The following is a 14,880-nucleotide window of genomic DNA, read 5'->3' as shown; positions in this document are numbered from 1 at the left end:
ACAATAAATTAAAGATATTTAAATTTTAAAATATCTTAAATTTGTATAATATAAAATGTTACTATTCAAGCAAACAAAAAATTGTTTGTCTTACCTTCTAGAGTTTTTATGCAGTTCTCGCAGGTAAAATGAGGGGTTTGTCTTGATTCCCGATAGGCATGCCGAAATATGCCTTGTACGACTCACACATTTTACCTGATGCTGTTACAAAGTACTTTATCGCTCTTGTCTTGATAAATTGGCCACATACATAGTAGAATATGTCTGGAGAATGCTTTCAGTTTCTTGATGTCAGCTCTAATAAAATCAGATAGATCTATATGTTCGTTTAGGCAGCTAGAACTAAACTGAAGTGGTGAGTGACGAGCCCCTGTACATATATATTACTATGGAAAGTCGTAGGAAATTCTAAAAGGTTCTTAAAAATTCTCGTAAGTTCTACAACATTCTAAAAAGTTCTTAAAAATTCTTGTAAGTTCGAGAAAATTCTCTATCAACTACTCAGCAGTGAATCTACCTAGAATATTCTGGAAAATAGATATATCTGAAAATTTCATTATCCAGGTCACCAAGGCAAAGTTTGAAGAGAAAAATAGGTCTTTTCTATTTCCTTTATGCATAAACAATTGGAAAATAACACTTTCTACCCAGGAACAAGCAAAAGTAAAAGTTTGTTTTATGAGGAATGTAACTGCAACTACTGTGCTATTAGAACGGATAGCTGCTACTTGAAAGTTAAGTACAAACATGGAAAATAAAACATAGTTCCACATATGTTTGAAAATGAATAAGGTTAAACAATATAACTGAAAACAGTATGTGATGCATATTCATAAAAATAAATACCACATGACGATTAAACAAGACATATCGTGTGTATTGGAGGGAAACACTTACGTTATAAAACAACATAATCCATAAAGAAGAGGAAAGGTTGGAAGAAAAAGCTTCAACTGAACGTTCAACGTCTACATTTGTGGAGTTACTTCCAAAATGCTTCGAGCTGTTACTACCCAGAACAATCATTTCTCACAACACAAGTTTGCTATGAAATAATATAACAGTCATTTTATACAATCTATACTTAAGTAGTAACATTACAGGCTCATATCAAGGAAAACTTACAGAAAGGTAAAATGAATAAGCTGTACAAGAGACTTATTTCAAATAAATTCAACAAAGTACGTCTTTAGGAATGCTAGAAAATTGTAAAATTTAATATTACCAGTGATTAAAATGCCTAAATTTTGACAACCCTGCAACTTTAGGTAATGGAAACTATTACAACCTCATTAGTATTATCAAAGAATAGATTTATGAGGTTGTTGCATGCTTGACAGACAAGAGTACTTCCCAAAACGCCACATCCCAAACGTTCTTCGCATTTCTGCTCGAAAAGATAAAAACGGACATAGAGTGTGAAATGTTCATGCAGCCGTCAAATAAGTGGAGTCATTTTGCTTTAACGATTGATAGAGAACACCAGAAATGAAATAATGAATTACATTGTACTACATTACTTTAACTTTCGGCATCTAATTCTTTTCGAGTTAAACAAGTATGTATTATTGTTGTATTGTTAAGAAAAAAGCTACACAATAGACTATGTGCGCTGTGTCCACAAGAGGTATCAAAACTCTGTTATTAGAGTTTTAAATCTTCAGAATTTCCGCTGATCCACTGAAAGATAATCAAACAGATCATTTACGTGTTTCAACATATTCTTAATGCTGATGGTACACATCAAGAATGGGAACAAGTGTAGTTTAAAACGTGTACGATTTAGTAGCCACAAACAAAGGTCTTTAGTAATACTGGCGATGATCGCAAACACAAAAATGAGGGCATTTTCAAATTCATTTGACCCTGTTTTCCTAACATCTGGAAAAGTACTTCCTGCATCATGAAAGCCTTGATGAATTAAAATATATCATTAATTAAATAATAACTCAGAAAGGAATATTTTGTTTTCGTATTGATAGAGTTTTAAAATAAAATAGGTTTCTGCAGGATACGAGTTTCAGATTTAAAACACCCGATTGGGAAAAGAAATATCAAAAGTATCATCTAAAAGAGGAAGCATTCTATTCAGGCAGTTTAACAAGACAAGTCAAGTTACCGAGTCTGCATATGGAAGAAAGTATGAGAAAAAACTGAGAATCTTTGATAAATATATGTTTAAGTTTAAGTGTTTCTGTTTTTTTCTTATAGCAAAGCTACATCGAACTATTTACTGTGTCCACCAAATGGAATCAAACCCCTAATTTTAATATTGTAAATTCAAAAACTTACCACTATTCCAGCGGGGCACTGTTTAAGGTACACAATATAGCTAATACATAGGTAAAACTTGCACGGGAAGTCTTCACAATCAAAAACTTTTCAAACAAACATTAGGCTACTTTATAGATGTAAATCAGGCTTAAATAATTAAAAATCCAATATATAATTAAATTAAATAAACAATAATAATACAGATACATAATAATAGACTTGTAATGTTATTATTGAAAACATAGTTTTCGACTTGAAACCTATGTTGTCATTCTTATATTGTTGTATTAATTAGGTTTTTTACGTTTATTACCAAGATTCGCTTTTAAATACTTTGAGTGTTGTAATATAATATTTCGAATCTAGATTAGGGCACTTCATTTGTAATTGCAGATCCTTGGTTCGATTTCCATTACCTAATATTTTCTCCTTTTTATCAGAGAGGGCGTCAAAATGTTACGATCATTCCAAATATTCGTTAATAAAGAATTGTCAAAGAGTTAGTGGTAGATAATTCTCTCTAGCTAATACAGATAACACTGGAGAAGCTTCGCGCGAAATTCAACAAAAATAAAATATTTTTGCATTTTCATGTATTCTTAACAATCAAGCAATTTCTCTTACCTACGGATATAATCATTAGGCTATTATGATTTTGTAATTTTGTAAGTTATTTTTATTTTATACTGTAAAATTCTCTTTATGTTTTGTTTTTCGTTTCTTGTCTCTTTGTATATAAGGACAAAGCTACACAATGGGCTATTTTAGCCCTACCTACGGGTGTCAAAACCAGTTTTCTAGCGTTGAAAGTTCGGAAATATGCCGGTTTGCTACTGGAGAGCTTTGCTTTTCGTACAGCTTCTTTTATCTCCAAATATAAGAGCACAGAATAAAGTTAGAAAAGGAGCCATTTGGAGTCTCAAATGTAGGTGTGTAAAGAAGTATATCAGTTAATCAAAACACACGTTAAAGGAGTGTTTGAAAGAAAGAATACGAGACAGTTATGACAACAATATAGCATCCCACGAAGAAATTGAAACGAGCCAAATCATAAGTCCTCTTATAGGAGACCAATACCAACACCAAAATTAGTCCAACATTAAAATAAATAGACACTAGAGGTTTCACTATATCAATACACTCTGGCTTGACATAGTATTTTTGCAACTATAAGGAGGCCTGAAGAGCTGCAGTATAGTGTGAAGTCCTCGTATGCAACAAATGTAGCGGATATTATGTGCTTCACATATTGTTGTACTTTTATTTTCTTTGATTCAGAAGTTGCTACTCATGATACATATTTTAGTAAGTTGTATAACGTGATCAGAACAACGCAGATCAGCACAAAGAAACAAAACACTCTTTTACAAAAATTATCTATTTCATATCAATCATATGTGCTATGCAAAGAGCAAAAAGTCCTTATCTCACAAGGTTCTGTGTAGTTTCATATGAAATTCCCTGCATTACCCGATCCTTCCTAGTTTTAGAGGAGTAGCACATTTATTAGTGCTTGGAATTTTCAGTACAAACAACCAAGAACATCTTTCAGACATTGTCAGTTAAGTGATAGTCTACAATAAGTACGACAATAATCCATTCTCGGTCAAATTCCAATAACTATAGGTGACATCAAGGATCCATTTCCTATGGATATCTTATAATATAATATCAATCACTCACCTAATAAGTGACTGGTGACGACATTATTGCTGAAAAGAAAGGAAATGGAAATGCCTATTTTTCATGGTACTCAATATTCCACCTTTACCAGGACGTTCTTCACTTCTTCCTAGATCGACATTAGAAAATTGTATTTGATGCATTTCATCAGGACTGGGACTATGAGGAAAGAGATACACATGACTATATGTAAATGGTGTATGTTCATTAGTTTACTGGATAGATTACGTTAAGGTAAGATTTATTTAAAATCAATATTCTGAGCCGTACAGGGACAACGTACTGAAATTTACTTTAGTCATCCGTGGTACAAATCATAATAAAACACTATGACGTCAATATATTTACAACTATTTGCTGACATACTGTAATAGATTTCTTAATAAATGTTTACAACTATTTAGAAAGTAATTAACGACGAACATAAATTCTGGTTAAGAGATGAGATCGCACTTGTTAGTGACCACCATCTCGGAAATTGACAACTTAAAGGTATAATATGTCAAAGCAATTTACTCAATCTACTATTATATTTGTTCAAATTCTCACTCATATATGATAAAGATTTATTTAAATTCTCCATGACTCCCAGTATTTCATTTTGTAGTTTGTCAATTCAAGTAAAATTAATACTTTCTGCTTCATTTTTTTCAAGTTATTTGTTCTTACAAAAAAGCAATAAAGACTCATAGATTGCTACTATTTTAATTTAGATGGATGATTTTTCTTATCTTCCTCGACATATACATTCTTGGACCTAAATACTAATCAGTGTAATCGGTTTTCCCTTCAAGTTATTTTACTCGAAATATGTATAGTCATTTTAATATACTTCAAGCAATAAATACACACATATATATTAAATTTATTTAACTATTACATTTGTCGTATTATACAGCACAATATGTATTGTCATTTTAATATACTTGGAACGATATAAACATATATATCAAACATCCTTTACAATTCTTTTGTCGTTCTTTTTGTTGTTATTTATATTTTGCGAAAAATGATCGATACCAAAATATTGAACTGGAAAAAGGGAAAGTAATACAGGCTAATATCAGTTGATATTTAACTTCAGGTTTGATTTATTCATTATCCTTTTTTCAACTAGTTAACCAACTATTAATTAAACTGTAGGCTAAGTAATGACAAATAAAATCTTCTTTCATCTGATTAATATGAAAAATGAGAATCGTTATGCATACAAAGAAATACCATCGAGTGTCCTTAGTAGAAATCATTAGGACTGTGGCTTCTGAAGTAAATAAATTAAAAACCAAGAATAAAGAATAGATAAAGAAGTAGAAAATTAGCGACAGATCACATGATACAATTCTTAAAATTCAAAGAACGACAACAATAATAAAAAGTAATATTGCCTATGAAGTCATAGATTGTATTTGTATTCTACGCAAAGTTATACAAGGGCTATTTGCGATAGTCATCCCTAATATAGCAGTGTAACACTAGATGGAAGGGAGATAATTATCATCACCCACCTCCAAATGTGGGGCTACTTTTTTACCAACGACCGTCACATTGTAACGCCTCCACAGCTGAAAGAGTGAGCATGTTTGGTGTGAGGGGGAGTCGAACCCACGATCCTCAGATTACGAGACGCATGCCTGCATATGCCGAACCAGAGTTATGGAAGGGCGGGGATTCTAAATATTATGAAGTAGCAAAATTAATCAAAAACGAGGAGTTATAAGGGATATACGAAACAAGGTAACAAAGAAAAAGAAGAAACAAACAGTAAAACATGTAACAAATTTCGAAAATCAAAGGTATCAGCATTTTCTAAGAAAAACTTTTTCCTTTACAATCGCGGCGAAGCTGGTGCCTTTTGCAGTTGGTTTAAAACCTGGGAATATAAAGGAAGAAACGGAAACTAGAGAAATTAACTTTGAAATAATAAATTAATTTCAATAATAAAGCCGTATAAACAAGAAATATTCTTATAAAACGTAACTTTTGTAAGAATGTAACATAATTCAGCAAAAGATCAATCCCGAAAGAATTAGTTCTTATCAAAGTTATTCTGAAAAATATATACCAGAGAAGTGCAAAGATGCAAAGTTTATACTATAAAGTAAACTCACAGTTTTCATTTTAACTTTAATGAATAATTGAAAGTAAGATGTCGTATAACGTTTGGTAACAGATTATTAAGTTATATGCATTAATCGGATATGCCAGAGAAGTACAAGAAGGCAAAGCGTATAATTTAAAGTAAACTCAGATATTTTTTTTTATTTTAAGTTTAATGGTTAACCGAAGATAACATTCCGAATATTTATTGGTAATAGATTATTTTATGTTATGTGCATTAACCATATATACGTTTTATATATAAAATATTTGTTTAGCAGATTAACTAACAGTAGATATTGAGCACGAAATAATAAGTAATTTAGTATTATCAGATAAAATCATCTGGACGTAATTGTATTTTAGAAACAAATACCGTTAGACTATTTTCCCTAATTTTATAAAATATTGTGAAGGATAAGACAGGAAGTTAGCCGCACCCTATCACCCTCCACGCTGAATGACTGACTCATTTTTATAACTCACCCACAGTTTAAACTAGGGCAAGATTTTGTTGTATCACATGAATTCGAATCCGGTTTTTCAGCTCACAAAATCCACCACAGAACCAATGTCCCCCAGAATTTATGAGAAAGAAAAGTATATACAATCAAGAGATATTTATACAAATAAAAATAAAGTATGATATGTATTTTACCTTAACTAATATTTTTTTTTTCCTTTTAACCCACAGAACCTTTTATCTTGTGCCGACAGTGGTAGTATTTTGTGTTTGTAATTTGATGGTAAGACAACATTCAATTTGTTTGATGACAGATCGCCCATAGTCTTCCAGTTTTTAATATATTCAAAGATAGTTAAGATAAGATAACATAAGAATCTTGGAATAGTTTATATTTCTACAAGCTTCCTTCTCCCTTGCCCGTCTAACGTTATGGTACGTTTTGTTTTTCGTAAATCAGTTATGGCAAAACTAATTTAAGAAATTTTTTTAATCATGGCTAATACTTCTGCCTAATGACCATATTCGATTTTACAAATTTTAACTAACTTGTATTAATATAAAATAAAATATTACGCCTATATACTCATTGTTATATGGTATTTAACCGGTGTTGACAGCAAATGTTTATTTCAATTTTGTCTTATTAGTTAAATAGCAAAACAAATCATAATATTGAAATACGTTGCATTAGATTATTAGAGCAGTTTCTGATTAATTACTGTTATCTGTGAAAGTTTTATGACATATCTAAATGTTTTAACATCAATATGTGTTTTAAATACAAATGGTAGTTATTCATTTTAAAACAAATGTTATACTATTTTTATAATCCTATGATGGGTCGGTGGTAAGTTTGTAAACTTACGACACTAAGATTCAGGATTAAATTTCACACGGGAAACAGAGTGTAGACAGCCCATTGCGAAGTTATTCATTAAAATAACAATAATAACTTCAAGTAGATAAACGGTGAGTCTGAGGGCTTACGAAGCTAAAATTCGTTTTGGTTATGTTGTGGACAAAGTACAGATAGCCCAACAAACATACGTTTTGTTATAAAATATTATACGATCAACACTCTTGCTCTAATATATTTTTAGTGCCTTCATTTAATTTTATATAAAATGAAATCAATATTTCGTGTTATAAGTACAAAATAAACGTACGTGATGATCCATTTTCAGTGACTTGCGTGTGGAGTTTTATTAGGATTCTCGCTTTATTCCATAATACTAATAAATTGTAGAGTAATAATATTTTTTTCTTTGTTTCTGAATTTCGCGCAAAGCTGCACAAGGGCAATCTGCGCTTGCCACCCTTCATTTAACAATGTAAGACTAGAAGGAAGACAGGTAGTCATAATCACCCACCGCCGCTCCAGTACCATTCTTTTACAGACAAATAACGCCCCCACAGTCGAAAGGGCGAGCATGTTTGATGTAATGGGGACTCAATACCGCGACTCTCAGATTGCGATTCGAGCGCCTTAACCACCTGGCCATGCTGGGCCAGTACTTATAGTGAGTGAGTAAGATAAGATTCCGTTACCACTAGACAACACTCAATTATTCATTGTTAACATATTTTCTAGAAAATTCACGCAATAAGCCAAGAAGTGTTTTCATCTTTCTGAATAATACAGAGATGAGTCAGTGGGGTTATGAAAATTATATCACAACTAGCAACTTCTTGCTTAAAATAGTAGTGCAAGAGACGATATAGATAGTCTTTTTTTTTCAAATATTTTAGTCATAGTACAAGAACTGTCCATTTAAGCAGAGGATTCTTGCAATGCGAAGCACTATACGTCACTTTCGTTCAGTATTGTTTTTGTGTAATTGGCTATCAAGCACCTCACTGAGCTGATTCTTTATTCGCGAAATTACTTGCAAGCATGGTTGAGATTTTCCTATGTATGCTTAATGGCGGAAGTTCCAGACTCTAAGGCCCGAATTCAGTTAGGGTTAAGAGAGGTGAGAAACCGACTGGCTTTTGATCAGTCTCTGAAAGATTATGGGATTAAAGCAGCTCCCTAAGTCGTTAGGAAATTAATAGATGGAGCGTTCGCCTGTCTGAGTTCAGCCGGATTTGGAAACTGCAAGACATCTATGATTATTGAAGCATAAAATTCTAATTACGAAAAAGTACAGAGCATTAAAAGAAAAATATTGTTGGTGTGATTTTTGGAAAAGTGATACAAAAAATCGGTGTTTAAAAAAAAGAGAGACTGAATAACCCGAGAGAGAAAGACGATGGAAGAAGTACTATACTGTCGCTAAGAAACAAACAGTCACCCTGTGGCACAGTGAAGTCGCACTGCTAAAAAACCGGGTTTCAATACCTGTGATGGTTAGAGCACAGACAGCCCATCATGTAGCTTTGTACTTAGTTTCAACCAATCAAGAAACAAACCCAATCTTTAATTTTTATGCTGTTGATTATCATCAAATGCGGTATTATTTAATAATCGTCATGAAACAAAATAGCGACCATATAAATTGCCCGTTTAAAACCACCTTTAAAATACCTGATTATCAAAAGTGACTATTTTATAAACAATGTTTTTTTTGGCTGAGTAAAACTAAAGCTTTTTGTACTTATAGTCGCCTAAATCGTTTTATAGTGTTTAGAAAGTGAAACGAAATTTCATTATTTCAACAAATTTTCATCTAAATAAGTATGTAAGTAACTGTTCCAAGTAAACGCACAGTACAACATGATTAATCTTATCGCTATAATTCTTTCACAGAAATCGTGCGTCTGGGATCTCAATTATATTAATAATGTATATATGAATTGGACGTTGCACTACTTGAGGATAAGTTGATAAAGGTCATGATGTGTAAAATCGAATCGGTTTGGTTTTGATGAAGATACAAAAGTAGAGATAATCAGAAGGAAACAAAATCTTAAGGCCAATAAACATAAAGAAAAAATATGCGTTTGGCGTTGTTAGACTCAACCACTTATTTGAGTAGAGCTTCGAAAGATGAAAATAAGAAAAGGAAAATAAAAATAAATTTTTTTTAGCGTTTAATAGAGAAAATGTGAACACTATGAAATTAGCTATATGTTTTAAACGTTGCAGTGATGTATACATATATGTAACATTGTAAACTTATAAAATATCAAGACAAATTCTGTACATTGTAACGTCAGAAGTGTAGACTGTAAATGGTAAATTATTTTAACGAAAAGTGTGAAAAACCAGAAATTCAGAACCTGGAATAGCATCGATAATAGAAATAAACACAGATGTGTTTAAGTGTAAGGAATGTCAATTGTGGTAGAGAAAGAGATTGGCGTTTGGTCAGTTGAAAATCTAAATGGTAAGGAAATTATCAGCGAGAGCGACGACCTTACTAAGTTAAGCCTATTGAAACTTTTGTTTTGTTTCTCTGGAATTAAGCATAAAGCTAAACAATGTGCTATCTGTGCTCTGCCCACCACTGATAATATTGGAGAGACAGCCTTACTAAATTCAGCCGTATTAGGAAGCTACAAGACCTCTATGATTATGAACATATAATTTTAATTATGAAAAACTGGTATAAAAATTAAAATTAAATAACCTGCTGGTGTAATTTTTAGAAAAGAGACGTAAAAGACAAGTGTTTGATAGAAAAGAGAGTGTGGAAGATGTAAGAGAGAACAAACACTTTGTAAGAGAGGTGAAAGAAGAAACAATGTGCTGCCGAGTTGTATACCTACATGTTGTTTATTAAAGCAATAAACAGCATATGTGTATTAGTATGGGTAAATTTCTTATTTAAATCTACTTGTTGCTTACTATAGTAATACACCCCAATTTATGTGTATTAGTGTGAGCTACTTTCTGATTTCAATATATTATTGTTTATTATAGTAATAAACAGCAATTAATGTGTAATAGTATGTTTCAATTCTTTATAGAAACAATAATAACAACCTTAATAAAATTGAAAGAAAAGCGTAGTGTAAGTATAACACAATTGTAATAAAATGATGTCAGAAGGTCTATAAACGATTTCAGGGCTAAGATTACAATATTATTCCTAAAAATTGTGGGTGTGTTATTTTCAGAGGTATCCTCCATGTAAGTAAGATATGTTACACATTTTGCGGGATAAAGTAATTTAGTGGAAAATAACAAGTACAAAATTAACTAAGAAAAATTACTTACCATGGCAAGAAATGTTTGGTCATTTTCTGAACATTTGATTAAACTTGTTGAAAAAGTAATCAAATATATAGCTGACTACTTGTGTTAGCTTTCAAAATGTTTGGTCAAATTGACGATTTTGAGATCTGTATTACGTAAGTTTATGTGGATAGTGACAATCATAAAAAGAGAATCATAATAAAAGAAATTATTACAATCTACAATTTCAAGAGATAAACAGAGACTTTTAAATTCAGGGTTGGATTTAAGAAGTGCAATTACATCTCCAACTTAAATAGCAAAAATATTGTAGAAGTGTATTTTGTCAATGAGATAACGATTTAACTATAGAAAAGTTAACCAATTTAACTAATAAAAAATACTTTTCTGTAGCTCTAAAATTTTAATGTTGCATAAGATACTGTCTAAGCAACTTCTCTCCTGTTGATTCAGTTTTTGTTTGAAGTTAAGCATAAAAGTACTCAATGGGCTGTCTGTGCTCTGCTCATTATGAGTATCGAAATCAGGTTTCTATCTATGTAAGACCGCAGACATACCGCTATGATGCTCTTGTGGGGTTTATAACTGTATAGTGGCGGACGCCCAATTCGGGTTTGGCAACCATACCAATTCGTACTGCATGAAGCTGACACTAACTAGACCTGCGACACAAATTACGCACATTGACACTGTCTCTCCAACACTGTGAAGCGAAAAAAATAAATTCCGCGAGAGGGTTAATTTAGTTGATGTATATATATATATAATATTTGCATATTAATATTGAGTCATTGAGGATAACATTTTTTTCCATGAAGTATCTAACCTACATATGATTTTTTTTTCTCTAAACTCATCGCATTTTATGATCAATAGAAATTTCGCTAATTGAGTTAATAATTTAGGTACGGGATCTAAACAATAAAGGATGGTTTATTTTTTAATAGTGGTAATAAAATTTGTAGTTATTTTTAAACGTTTCAGGTATATACGTTATGTTTATGATACTAATTTGTAATTTTTCAATCAAAATAATGTGTGGACTGTTTTACTTTGTCTATTTCTGTATTAAACCACTAAAAGTTCAGTCTATAGTAAATCTATAACACAGTTCAGGACTGAAGTTTTCATACTTAGGCATTAATAAACAACGTAGCTTTTTCATGAGGCTTTAATAAAATTATGTAGGATCCACCTTCCGAACGCTATGCACTCTATGATAAAATAAGATTGATCACTACATGTCAACATGCCTGAAAAATGTTATAAAGTATAGTTCATCAAACATTGAATTACCAAATGTATGTGAGACGCTTCAAAAATTTTCTGTAATTTATCTAATTAATATACAGTCTGTTTTAATGTTATTGACTCGTTTTTTCACTCAGCGAATTTACAAAAAAGTTTTCTCCACCAACTCCCATATTAGTGTGAGCCAATTTAAATATATTATTGTTTATTATAGTAATAAACAGCAATTAATGTGTAATAATGTTTTAATTCTTTATAAAAATAATAATAACAACCTTAATAAAATTGAAAGAAAAGCGTAGCGTAAGTATAACATAATTGTAATAAAATGATGTCTGATGGTCGATAAACGATTTCAGGTCTAAGATTACAATATTATTCCTGAAACACAATTTTGGTAAGAATACACAATATCGACCAGAGATTACTGCACAATATTTTTATAGCTAAGATTAAAACGCCATATTTTAAAATCGTATTATTGCCTCACCGTTTCGACTTTTCAATTTTTGTAAGAAACGGCACTCAGTAAAAACAACCCTGAAATTCCTAAAAAGGTCATAATTTAGATTGTTATCCTGCTCATAGTTTTAGCGTCCAAGCTCTCCGTAAAGGAACAGTTTAAATCTTTTTCGAATTGCAAGAAGTTTCATTTATAAAGAGTTAAAAACAGACTAGTGAAACACTGTAATGTAACTTACAGCACAGTTTATCTTTCGGTATGTTATCGGTTTACTCACTGAATTGCAATGTTTACAATCCGAGGTTTGTAGCCCTGAAGTGGACAGAGCATAGATATATCAACGCGTAACTTTGCGCTAAAACAAACTGGCAAAGTTGTGTCGGAACAATGGTAAAACTTCATTTTTATTGAATTCCACAAGATCATTACATTATGACACAACAGTATTCCGTACGAGATGTAAGATAGTCAAAGAATACCTAATTATCTCTTAAACAACTTACAATACAACACTATCCATGCATGTAAAAATATGTATATTCAAATGTTTTGTGATATGATATTCAAATTACCGAAAAATATCTCAACAGAGACACGAGAGTGAATTATTTTTAACATGAACTTCATCACATATAACCATTCACTTTGCTTTATTTTAAGCTATTCTCTACTGCTTATACTGTATAATATGCTTTATGTTGCATATTTATTATACACAAAGTGAAAACTAAACGTTATGTGAAAGGTAAACTATTAATAGTGAATTATATTTCCTCTCTGTAAATGTATTACAACCTAGAACAACGTGTTTTTATATGATAAAGTTTAGCGTTATTATTATTTTCACTATTCTATAAAATAAATTGAAACTTTTCTGACAACGCGAGTTTTTTCATGGTTTCACGGTTCTTTTCTATGCCTCTATGCAAACAGTTTTTACTTTTCCTTGCTAAAATAATGGTGATATAAACCTTGAGAATTTATAAACGTAACTGATACACCAGGAATTCAATTTTGTCCTTACTATATATTATATACATAAAAAAAAGAAACACGAGTTGAAACACAACAAAATTGGACATGTATCAGTATGCCAGGCTTGCTCGTGTGACAGAGTGCAGTGCATTACATTAAACTCACTTTAGTGTGCTACAGTGTCAACTGCATTAAATTTTAGTAGCACAGAAGTACAGTTCCATTCTTACTTAACTAAAGGCTCTTACTAAAACGTCGCCCTTGCGAACTTGTGATGAATGCTGACGTCATAAAACCACGAGTCTTCACAGTCGTAAAAATTTAGACTCGGTAAGATCACCAAATTCTATGAAATAGTCGAAGAGGTAAATCGAAAAATAACGAGGACATTTATCTGACACTACTAAAGTAGAAATAACACTAGGAAAAATTTCGCTGTTTACATTCTGTCGTTATTCAAAGTACCACATAAACAACGTAGAGTTAGGAAATGTCTTAAGTAATCAATTGTGTTCAGGGATTTGAATCATTGAAGCATTATTTAGAGGAAAATACATAAATCTAGTTATGAACAAAGATATATTCTCACTTTTACACGAAATGTTAGTTTGTACATAATTCCTGCTTTAATACGTTTATGAGATTGTATTATCACACTTGATTCTACGTTACTTTAATATATATATTTACTGTTTTGGACTTGTTATCTAATTAAAAGCAGAACAATATAGTTTTTGTAGTCACCACTCAAATGTGTATTAAAATGTAAAGAATTTAACAAAATTAGTTTGTTTGTTTTTGAATTTCGCGCAAAAATACACGAGGGATAGCCGTCTTTAATTTATCAATGTGAGACTAGAGGGAAAACAGCTAGTCATCAACTAACCACCGCCAACGCTTGGGATACTCTTTTACCAACGAATAGTGGGATTGACCGCCACTTTATAACACTCCCATAGCTGATAGAGCGAGAATGTTTGGTGTGACAAGGATTCGAACCTTCGACTCTAATATTACGATATTACCCTAACCACCTGGCAGCAAGATAAGTGTACGTGTATTACCTGTAAATACAAGAAAAATTTCATTCGAAAGTTAAAATTTCTAGAAAATTTTTGTGATAATGATAACACAACTAATCCAGAAGTAGAAGTGTGCTTCTTACTATCCGTCGTAAGGAAACTAATGTGTTTTCATTTGTTTGGATCAACTGCAGTGAATGTTTGGTTCAATGTAAACACAGCACAAAATTAACACATAATACACATAATTATTTATGTCCCAAGTGTATTCTACTTTTTTTCCCTATAAAATGTACGTACCATGTGTAAGATTATACAACTAACATGTTCTTGATAGGTTTAAAATTGATTAAGATATTCAGGTGTCTATAACTGATCATTAGCCACCCGAATACCTCGCTTTTTCTATATATCATATCAAGACACACGGTAGTGTGATGTGCGGCCAAAACAACCTGTAGGACACAGTGTTTGTTATTAACATAAGTAATAGTTTAGCAATTTTCCA

Source organism: Tachypleus tridentatus, chromosome 11 (genome assembly GCF_004210375.1).
Source record: "Tachypleus tridentatus isolate NWPU-2018 chromosome 11, ASM421037v1, whole genome shotgun sequence".
Classification (NCBI taxonomy): domain Eukaryota; kingdom Metazoa; phylum Arthropoda; class Merostomata; order Xiphosura; family Limulidae; genus Tachypleus; species Tachypleus tridentatus.
The sequence above is the reverse complement of the archived record's forward strand: the minus strand, read 5'-3'. Positions refer to the sequence as shown.